Raw genomic sequence first — 10,205 nt, 5'->3', positions numbered from 1 at the left:
ACCCAGCTCTCCTGTCGTGCTTTTCTCCTGCGCTGCTCCTCTGGGACTGTAGGGGAGAAGAGGGTGCCACACACAGGACCCCTGTGGCACCCACCCACCGTGGCCCGGCACCTGCCTGCCCCCACCCAGCTGTCAGAAAACCCAGCTCCCCATCTGCGTGGAGACAACCTGCAGTACCTGAATGGGGCACAGGTCTAGTCCCGGGCGGAAGCAGGGCTCAGGGAGACTGCCCACGGGGTAGGAAGTGGGCAGGGGTCTTTAGTGGAGCTATGAGGGGGGAGGTGAGGAAGGCGTGACCTGAGCAAAGGCGTAGGGGCAAGAATGAAGGGTGGCAGAGGGTAGGGGGGTGTCCCTGGATGCAGGCACAGAGTGAAGGGTGGGGAGCAGGCCAAGTCCTGAGCCTTAAATCCCAGGATAAGGAGATGGACCGTGGCTAGGACAGAGTAAGGGTGCCCTTGGGCAGGTCAGTGGGGCCGTGGGGCAGGATGCCTACACATTAGCCGGGTAGGGGTTGGACATTGGGAGACGCTGGTTTCCCAGCTTTGACCTAGACTCCACCTTGGAAGCAGCCTGGCGGGCCCTCCCACTCCCTCTCCTCCCCCTGCCCCGTGCCTGGTGCAGACAGCGGCCAGGCTGCAGTGCCTTAGAGCCTGCTGGAGGTCCCAGCACCCCAACCCCCAGCAGTGCGCCCTCTGAGGAGGATCTGTTCCTGCTGAGCAAAGCAGACCTCCCCTCCCCCAATCTACAGTCTGCCTCCCTACCTGGGGCCGCAGACCCATGGTACCCCTCCCTGCCTAGGGGTTCCCCTGCAGGGCCTGCATCCATAATGTACATTTCAGACAGACAGACAACCGATCCTCTGGTACTGTACCTGGGCACCTGCGTGCCCTTCGCCCATCTGAGAGTGCTAGCACGCTCGGTGGGCCACAGGGCTTGGCTGCCCCAGCTACCCAGTCCTGACTCAAAATGAGCGGGAAGGGACTGAGCAACTCTCCTGCTGCCACCACAGAGAGGGAGGGAACAAGACCCAGACTCCCCAGAGCTGCTGGTACCTCAGCTTCCGGCATCTTCATGTGTGTGGCTTGACGCCCTCTGAGCTCTGGCCCCTGTGCCCTGGTGGTTTGGGGTCTATACCAAGCCAAGTGCAAGCCCCCTTCCTGCCCTGACAGCAGAGGTGGGGTCTGGGGTGAGGCTCTCGGGCCGGGCAGAGGCGCGGGGACATGTGAGAGCTGTTTGTCTACCTGTGCCTCTCAGTCAGCAGGAATCTCTGACCCGATTCCTCCCCTCCAGCAAGATGGCTGAGCTGCAGACATCACCGCAAGCCTGACGCTTCATCCTTGTTTCCTCGGTGGACTTGCCCCTTGGAAGGCTTGCGGTAGCCTCAGGTGTAGGGTTAAAACTCGAACACAGAATGTGTCATCCTTCAGGTTCTCCCATCCCTCTCTTCTGACAGCCACTTTCCCTGCGGATTGCCCAAAGCTGGAATCCAGGCATGGAAGTAGGTGAGGCACTGACGGCTGTCACTTTGCTGAACTGAGGGCCCAGAATATGAGAACATGGCAGAGGGTCTGCCCCACTCTAAGGGTGGCAGTCAGGCACTGTTCCCAGGTTAAAATGAATTTAAGGGAGATGGAAAAGGGGATGACGGCCACCACCCTGGGCTCTCCCATGGGGTGGAGCACCAAGACCCAGCAAAAGGAGGTCAAGTGAAAAGGAGCTTCTCTCCACAGTGGGGCCCCCACGGCGAGACCCTCAGGCCCATCTCTCAAAGTGGTGCTTCCAGAAAGCCAGCCTTGGTGTGACTCGGAAAACCATAGCCATTGCGCAGATAGCAGTAGCATTTTTAGGGGGTTTCTTTGCTCCTCAGCCAGCATTTCAGGTGCCTGCTCTGTGCCAGGCCAGGCACAGAGTGGGCTGGCTGGGCAGGCAGCAAGGCAGGCTCATCTGTGGCTATGAGGGGCAGCCACAGAGCGTTGGCCCATGTACTGAGGCCATACAGAAGATGTGTCCCCGCTGATGGACTGTGTTGGGGTGGGCTGGGGGGCTGCAGGTGCAAGGGGCAGGGAGTGGGACACGAGACTGAAAGGGCGTTGAGTGCCAGGACAGAATTGCAGGGCATCAGGGAGCCAGAGACAGTTTGAAATGGGAGCTGAAGTGGGGTCAGGTTCGTGTTCTAGACAGATCACTCTGGGGTCAGGGGGCATGGGGGGGGCGGGGGGGATGAGAGAATGGATTAGAAGGAGGGTGGAAATGCGGCCATGGGGCCAGGACGGTTGTGGTAGGTCTGGAGGAGGGGCGATTAGCTGTGCAGGGCAGAAGAGGAGAGGGAGAACAGTGATGGAGGAAAGATCATCAGTAGGTGAATGGGAAGGGAAAGTGGGAAAAGATGGCTATCTCCAGCAAGGGACTCCCAGAGACTGTCAGTCTTTGTCTAGTCTGGGACCACACCTTCCAACTCTTTGTTGTCAGATCTCCCAGCTCTTTCTTGAGGAAAGAGATGGTGTGGGGACAGAGCCAGGAGAGCAGTTTCCAGTTTCACATGGAAAGGTGCTGGCTCGGGTAGTAGATGGTCATTAGCTCTGACTAGTTGGCCATCAGCTGTTACCGGTTAGCCATTAGCCGTTAGCCATTAGCCACTGATATAACTGCCGGGGCTAAATTAGCAAGCGCGGATTGCGGATTGCGGATTGCAGAGAGGCGCGGATTGCAGTTAGCACGGTGGATTGCAGTTGGCGATTGAGGTTGGTTGGCAGAAAAGTGGATGGCAGATTGCGGATCGTGTGGCTCCTGCTTCCTGTGTCTCCAACCCAGCCGCCAGTGAGACTATAGTGGTATGACCCCCCCTATACTGTGGGTGTTTCCTTTTTGGCCTCACCATATCCTGCATTCTGCTGTGGGGAGCGGGACTAGAGTCCCTGTATGACAGATGGCGTTAAGTGACCACTACCTGAGCCACAGAAGGGTAATTTTGGCTACCCTAAGTCTCCAAGATGAAATGCTCAGAACTGTGGTGAGGTATCACGGCCATTGATACTCTCTGCTGGAAGGGGCCCTCAACCCAGAGACAGGCCCACGGTGAGGACAGGTCTGGGCCCATGAGCTTGACCGAGGCTGGCCTGGTCTCAGAGGGCTCCAGGGTAAACCAAGGGTACATTTCCCGTGGAAAATGCCCAGGACTCACCACGTGGAATGGGTTTTCCCTTCCTCTCCCCACCAGCCAGACAAAGAAATGGGAAAATGCTCTGTATCCTGCTTCCAGGCATGAAGCTGAACTTGCTCCAAGGAGGTCATGCCATGGGAATGGAGGTATGTGTGCTGGGGGAGGGCACCTTTGCCCCATCAAAATGCAAAGCTGGGTATTTTATGGCCCTGAAGGTGAACATTCCTTCAGAAATGGAATTGGGGTACCAGCAATGATTCAAATAAACAGTTTCCTCTGGCAAGCGCTTTTAACTCAGCCAACTTTGAGCCCCTTTGGGATAGAAGTAAATTCCTGGGACCTAAAGGGATTCTTATATGCTTAGAATTAAGAGATAGTAAAGTAGTGCATTAATACAAATTTTGAGTAGTGAATCTCAGTCATTCTCCCCAAATCCTTTAAAAAGGGAAATAAGATGCTTCTGGCCAAAGCTGCCATCCTGCAGGGAGAAAGTTTCTGCAGTGCCCTCCTCCCCCCAAAAAAAATGTCGGAGGTTCTAAATCTCTCTTGTGCCTCAGACCCCTTGGCAGGGTGGTGGAGCGTAGGGAGTCCCACTCAGAATAATGTTTTAAACTTATGAAGTAAAATATGTAAACTTCAAAAGAAAGCAGTTATACTGAAATTCAGTCAAAATATTACATATAATAAAAAAGTAACTAAAAATATTCTTAACTTGTGATGTGGTAACATATGCATTTCTTTATTAACACTTTAAATAGCAAGCTCTAGCAGCGGTTCTAACAGCTACCGTAATTTCAAAGAATTATGAGTGTAAATGACCCTTCAAAGTTTCTGCAACAACCACGAAATAATGTGAAAATATCCCTGATTTCTACTCGTGGCAAAGTGACAGGTGCAACTGATACTGCTGTGATTTCTCCTTAAATGAAAGAAATACAATTTTTAGTTAGAGGTGAAGTAAAATAAAGATAAAATTTTATTCCCATTCAAGTTCACGGACTTAGTGAACCATCTCAGGGCCTCAGTTTAACAATCCTGCTCTGGAGTCTGAGGACAGATGACTCGGATTTGCATTGAATGTTCAGGAATGCCAGAGGGCAGTGCTGTGATGAGGAATCAGACACCCATCATCCAAAAACCTTCAGCCGCCGTCTGACAGGCGGCCTGCAGCCTAAACTAACCTTCTGATTCGCTTGAGCATGATAAAGAATCCCAATCTTGTGAAATGAATTGGACAAGGACCCAAGTCTTAGAGGTGAGAGGAGGCTTGTGTGGTTCTGGAAAATTCTCTCTTACTGACCATATTCTCCCTGTTCTGGACTGGATGGAGAGAGAGCTAATTAAAAAGGGGTGAGAAAAAGGTTTTATGCTCATAGAGATTTATGCATTATAACTTTCAACTTGGAGCTTTCTCAGTTGGAAAGATGTTTTGTAACTTAATTGAGTTGAAAGTTTGGTGCTCAGGAGCTTTAAAGAACACCATGAAATTCACAGAGAAAGTAGATTAGAGGTTACCAGGGACTCTGGCAGGGAGGGGGATCAGGAGATATTGTTTAATGGGTACAGAATTTCTATGTGGGGTAACGAAAAGATTTTGCAAATAGATATGGTGATGGTTGCACAATATTGTGAATATAAATAATGCCACTGAATTTGTGGGGACAGAGTCCCACAGAGCAGTTTCCAGGCTCTCAGCCTCACGTGGAAAGGTGCTGGCTCGGTTATTAAATGGCCATCAGGTGTGGCTGGGTGGCCATCAGTTGTTACCAGTTAGCCATTAGCCACTGATATAACTGCCGTGGCTACACTAGGGGGTTGGTTGGCTGGTTGCAGAGAAGCGGACGGCAGGTTGCGGATCGTGTGGCTCCTGCTTCCTGTGTCCCCAACCCAGCCGCCAGCAAGAGTATAGTGGTATGACTCCCCTATCAATGGCTCCGTGGGTGTTCCTTTTTGGCCTCACCATATCCTGCATTCTGGTGCAGGGAACGGGACCAGAGGCCTTGCATGACAGAATTTTACACTTAAAAAGGCCTAAAATGGCTCTTTCCATAAGCAGCCTAAGGTGATTTCTGAAAATGGTTCACTCTTTACTTGACCCAGAGAACCCTGCAAAATCTTCCAAATGGAAAGGTTCAAATCTTGTGTTCACTTTAAGAACACTCGTGAAACTGCCTGGGCCATCAAGGGTATGCATATCTGAAAAGCCACCAAGTATCTGAAGGATTGTCACATTACAGAAGCAATGTGCACCATTCCGTTGTTATGGTGGTGGAGTTGGGAGGTGTGCCCAGGCCAAACAGTGGGGCTGGACACAGGGTCGATGGCCCAGAAAGAGTGCAGAATTTTTGCTGCGCGTTAAAATGCTTTAAAATGCAGGGAGGAATGATGAGCGTAAGGGTTTAGATGGAGACTCTGGTCACTGAGCAAAACCAAGTGAGCAAATCTCCCAAGACGCAGCGCAGAACTTACAGAGCTCACGAGCGGAGTAACCCACACATGAGCTCTTCCTGCCACACTGAGGTGATCCTAACTGAGAAAGCAGATTGTTCCTAAGCCAGGAGAGGAGGTGGCACAGAAGAAAAAGATCTCCCAGTAGAAACTGAAGAAACAAAACCTGTGGGCTGGGAGTAAATTCAGCAGCAAATAAATCCTAATTTAAAAAAAAAAAAAAGGTTAAAATGGGAAATTTTGTTATTTATATTTTAATACACACACCAAAAAAATTACCATTTACACACAACAGACTGGCAAAAATTAAAGTTGTTCAATACCCTATACGGCCGCAATTGGATCAATGAGAACTTTTAGTGGAGTGGGGCAGCCATTTTGAAAAGCTTTGGGCATCATGAAGTAATGTTGAAATGATGCACACTTTTTACCCAGAAATTTCATACACACATTTTTTTTACAACAGTAATTATTTTTTATTTTTAAGATTTTTATTAAAATATGGTTAGCATACAATATTATATTGGTTTCAGGTGTACATCATACTTACCCACCTGGTGCTACACAGAGTTATTACCACATTATTGATTATATTCCCTTGCTAAAGAAGTGATCACCATAAGTCCAGCAACCATGTGCTATCACATTATTATTGACTCTATTTCCTATGCTGGACGTTACATCCCCAAGACTTAGTTGTTTTATACCTGGAACTTTGAATCTTATTCCCCTTTATATTTTCCCCCTTTTTTAATTTTTCAATTACAATTGACATTTAATATTTTGTGTTAATTTCAGGTACACAGCATAGTGGTTAGACATTTACAAGTATATAATTTAAGAAGTGATCCCTCTGACTATTACCCACCTGGCACTATATATAGTTATTACCATGTTATTGACTGTATTCCCTATGCTGTACTTTACATTCCCATGACTGTTTTGTAGCTGTACAAATTTGTACTTTTAATTCCTTTACCTTTTTCACTCTGTCCTCCTCCCATCTATCACCCCAACAAATCTAGTACCCATCTGACACCATACATAGCTATTACAATATTATTGACTATATTCCTTATGGTATACCCTACACCCCCATGACTACTCAACTCTTTGGATTCTTTTTTCTTTTTGCTGTTTTGATTGGGTGTTTTCTGCTACTTTATCTTCTAAATCACTGATTTGATCCTCTGTTTCGTCTAATCTGTTGTTTCCCTGTAATGTAGTCATCATTTCTGTTATTGTAGTCTTTATTTTTGTTTATTTTATTTTTTTTAGGAAAGACTGAACTTTTTTTTTTTTTTTTTTTACAATTTTATTGGGGAAGGGGAACAGGACTTTATTGGGAAAGTGTGTATTTCCAGCACTTTTTCCAAGTCAATTTGTTGTTCTTTCCATCTTGGTTGTGGAGGGCGCAGCTCAGCTCCAGGTCCAGTTGCCGTTGTTAGTTGCAGGGGGCACAGTCCACCATCCCTTGTGGGAGTCGAACTGGCAACCTTGTGGTTCAGAGTCCACTAGCCCATGTGGGAATTGAACTGGCAGCTTTCAGCGTTAGGAGCATGGAGCTCTAACCACCTGAGCTACCGGGCTGGCCCTAGTCTTTATTTCTGACTGGTTCTTTTTTATGTTTTCTATCTCATTGTTGAAGTTCTCCCTGAGATCATTTAGCATCCTTATTACCAGTGTTTGGAACTCTGCATCTGGTAGATTGCTTGCCTCTGTTTTGTTTAGTTCTTTTTCTGGAGCTTTGTTCTGTTCTTTTATTTGGAACATGTTTCTTTGTCTCCCTATTTTGGCTACCTCCCTGTTTTTGTTTCTATGTAGTGCTGCTATGTCCCCAAGTCTTAGTAGAGTGGCCTTATATAGGTGTCCTGGGGGACCCAGTGGTGCAGTCTCCCTAATCACCAGAGCTGGGTGCTCCAGGTGTGTGGATTGTGTGCCCTTCTGTTGTAGTTGAGCCCTGATTACTGTTTGCACATCAATAGGAGGGATTGACCATCGTGCTCATTTGTTGTGAGGACTGGCCATGACTACAGTTGAGGAATTGTGGAGCAGTGGCTGACCCTACAGAGCAGGATCTGCCTCAGCAAGGCTCTGGTGCCTGCCCAATCTGCCTCTTGGGTGTGTCGTCCTTGGAGGCTGCTGGGTGATGCTCCAGCTCATTTTGAAGCTGGCCATTGGGTGTGCCAGCCCCAGGGCCACCTTGAAGGGAACCCGCTGCAGGTCAAGTTCAGCCACAGCCCATGCCCCACTCTGGGCCACTTGGCAGGATCCACAAAGCAATCCACAGATGGTCACCCCCTGCACTGTGCTTGGAAGTACCTCAAGAGGCCCACCCAAGAACCAAGGCCGGCTGCTGCTAGTGCCAGGCTTGGGCTGCTCAGCCAAAGATACGGGACATGCCGAAGCCAGATGCTGCTTCTCTGGGTTCCACAAACCTTTGAGAGATCATAGGAAAGTCTGCAGCATAAGCCAAGGCTGGCAGTTTGTATGAAAAAGCCACTGGAAGCGGTTTGGGTGTGCCTGAAAGTTGGGTGGGGCAGGGTCTCAGAATCACCAGGGTGTGGCAATCGAATGGTATTAGTCAGCTTGATGGAGACTCAGCTATGGCAGCTGCCTGTGCCTGCGTGCCGGGAAGGGGGAGGGCTCAACGGAGAAACAATGGCCTCCGACATCTCCTCCCTCCAGGAGAATGATGCCCCTCCAGCCCTGATCTTGAAGCCAAACAATTCGGTTCCCCACTGGATGCCCATGTCGCCTCTCCAGCTGTTGCTGCTCCAGTGCTGAAGCTCAGAACTAGTGATTCTGTTGGTCAGTCCACCAGTGAGTAAGCTCATACCCAGTCCCTTTAAGAGGAACACCTGGTACTACAGCCACCCTCCGTCTCATTCAGCCACAATCTCTGCTGGTTTTCACAACCAGAAATTATAGGGCCTTCTCTCCCGGCACTGGAACCCTGGGTGGTAACCCTGGTGTGGCACTATGACCCCCTCACTCCTTCTGAGGGGACCTCCACAATCAAGATACCCTCCTGATTTTTAATGATGACACACAGATGTGGGACCAGCCTGTTCCATGTCTCTGCCAGTCTCAAGGTGGCTTCTTCTGTATATCCGTAGTTGTCCATAGGTATATTAAAGAATGGTTTAAACATACCTCAAAAAATTTATACCTGCTCTTACTCACTATTCTCCTTTTTAATACTTACTAATTTGGGCACCTAATTAGGTGCCTTATACCTTTCAATTTCCTGGTGTCCCCTTAGGGGAAGACTAGAATGTCTTTTTCTTTTCAAATAACAAACCTATAGACTTATATGCTGTAAATCATATTCCAAAGTATTTAGGTTAAAAATAAAATCCATAACACACGCACACACACCATATGTTTTCAAACAAAATATTAAATCATATTAGTTCTTCTAATGTTGAAAATGAAATAATAGGTAGATGAAAAGACAAAGCTAAGATTCTAGACTTCTGCTTCCGTGAAGATAGAGTAACATGGATAAAATAAATATACCCTCCATCCTGAAAAAATGGCACTAAAAACGTTGGACATCAGGCAAGTGAAGTGAAGAAGTAAAGTGAAGTGAAGAACAGTGATGTCTGAAAATCAGGAAACGAGGTTAGCCTTGTAATTGTCCCAGCTTACTGCCTGGAGAAAGTTTCCAGGCTGTGGTGCAGGGATGGGGAACTCAGGAAGAGCCCAGCAGTATCTCCCAGTTGAGTAGACAGAACCAGAAATCTAGGAAGTCAAAATGGCTGGAGTGGGTGGGTGATGAGGGTAAAGGGGATCAAATATATGGTGATGGAAGGAGAACTGACTCTGGGTGGTGAACACGCAATGGGATTTATAGACGATGTAATACAGAATTGTACACCTGAAATCTATGTAAATTTACTAACAATTGTCACCCCAATAAAATTAATAAAAAAAAAAATGGCTGGAGTTCACAGGGCAACTACCAGAAAGAAAAGAGCTGCACAGTGAGAGAACTCTGGAGACCTTTGGAGGATTCTCCCTGGGTATTCAGTTGAGAACATTAAATGTACATGCAATACATGCATGTGACGAAACTACCAGAAGCCAGGGAGAAAGTCATCTGAAAGGATTAGAGGGAACAGTGCCCAGTGCCCACATAAGCCAACAATAGGACATGCTTCCAATAGCGAGAGTGGGAAACCTCAAAATCAGAGAATATCAGAGTGTAAAGAATGGTCTTGCCTCAGTAGTCAGGAGAATTAGACAAGACAGCTCTGGTTCCATTTAACAAAGTTCAAAAGCAAGATAGTCCTGAAAGAAAAACATTTCTCTAAGTAACTTAACTGTGTCCCAGAACAAAATTCAAGGATATTTAGAAGAATACAAAAATAACCGGCATCCAAAAAGGTAAAAGTCACAAGGTCTGGTATCCAATTAAAAATTGTCAGGCGTGCCGGCCTGCTGACCCAGGTGGTCGGAGCACCATGATCCTAATGCCAAGGTCACCGGTTCGATTCCCACATGGGCCAGTGAGCTGCACCCTCTACAGCTAAGACTGGGGGGGGGGCAATGCTCATAATAGCAGCGTGGGCCAGGGAGCTGTGTCCTACAC

At 48.0% G+C, this 10,205-nt stretch overlaps 1 pseudogene across 1 annotated transcript; it reads left to right on the top strand.

Moving 5' to 3' along the window:
• Positions 1-5,235: 5,235 nt before the first annotated feature.
• LOC308500278 (large ribosomal subunit protein uL22-like) lies at positions 5,236-5,756 on the top strand (annotated as a pseudogene). The gene has a single exon. The product of its transcript is annotated as a large ribosomal subunit protein uL22-like (transcript).
• Positions 5,757-10,205: the final 4,449 nt, after the last annotated feature.

This window comes from Rhinolophus hipposideros, assembly GCF_964194185.1.
Source record: "Rhinolophus hipposideros genome assembly, chromosome: 7".
NCBI classification, from domain to species: domain Eukaryota; kingdom Metazoa; phylum Chordata; class Mammalia; order Chiroptera; family Rhinolophidae; genus Rhinolophus; species Rhinolophus hipposideros.
This window is presented reverse-complemented; position numbering and strand designations above follow the sequence as displayed.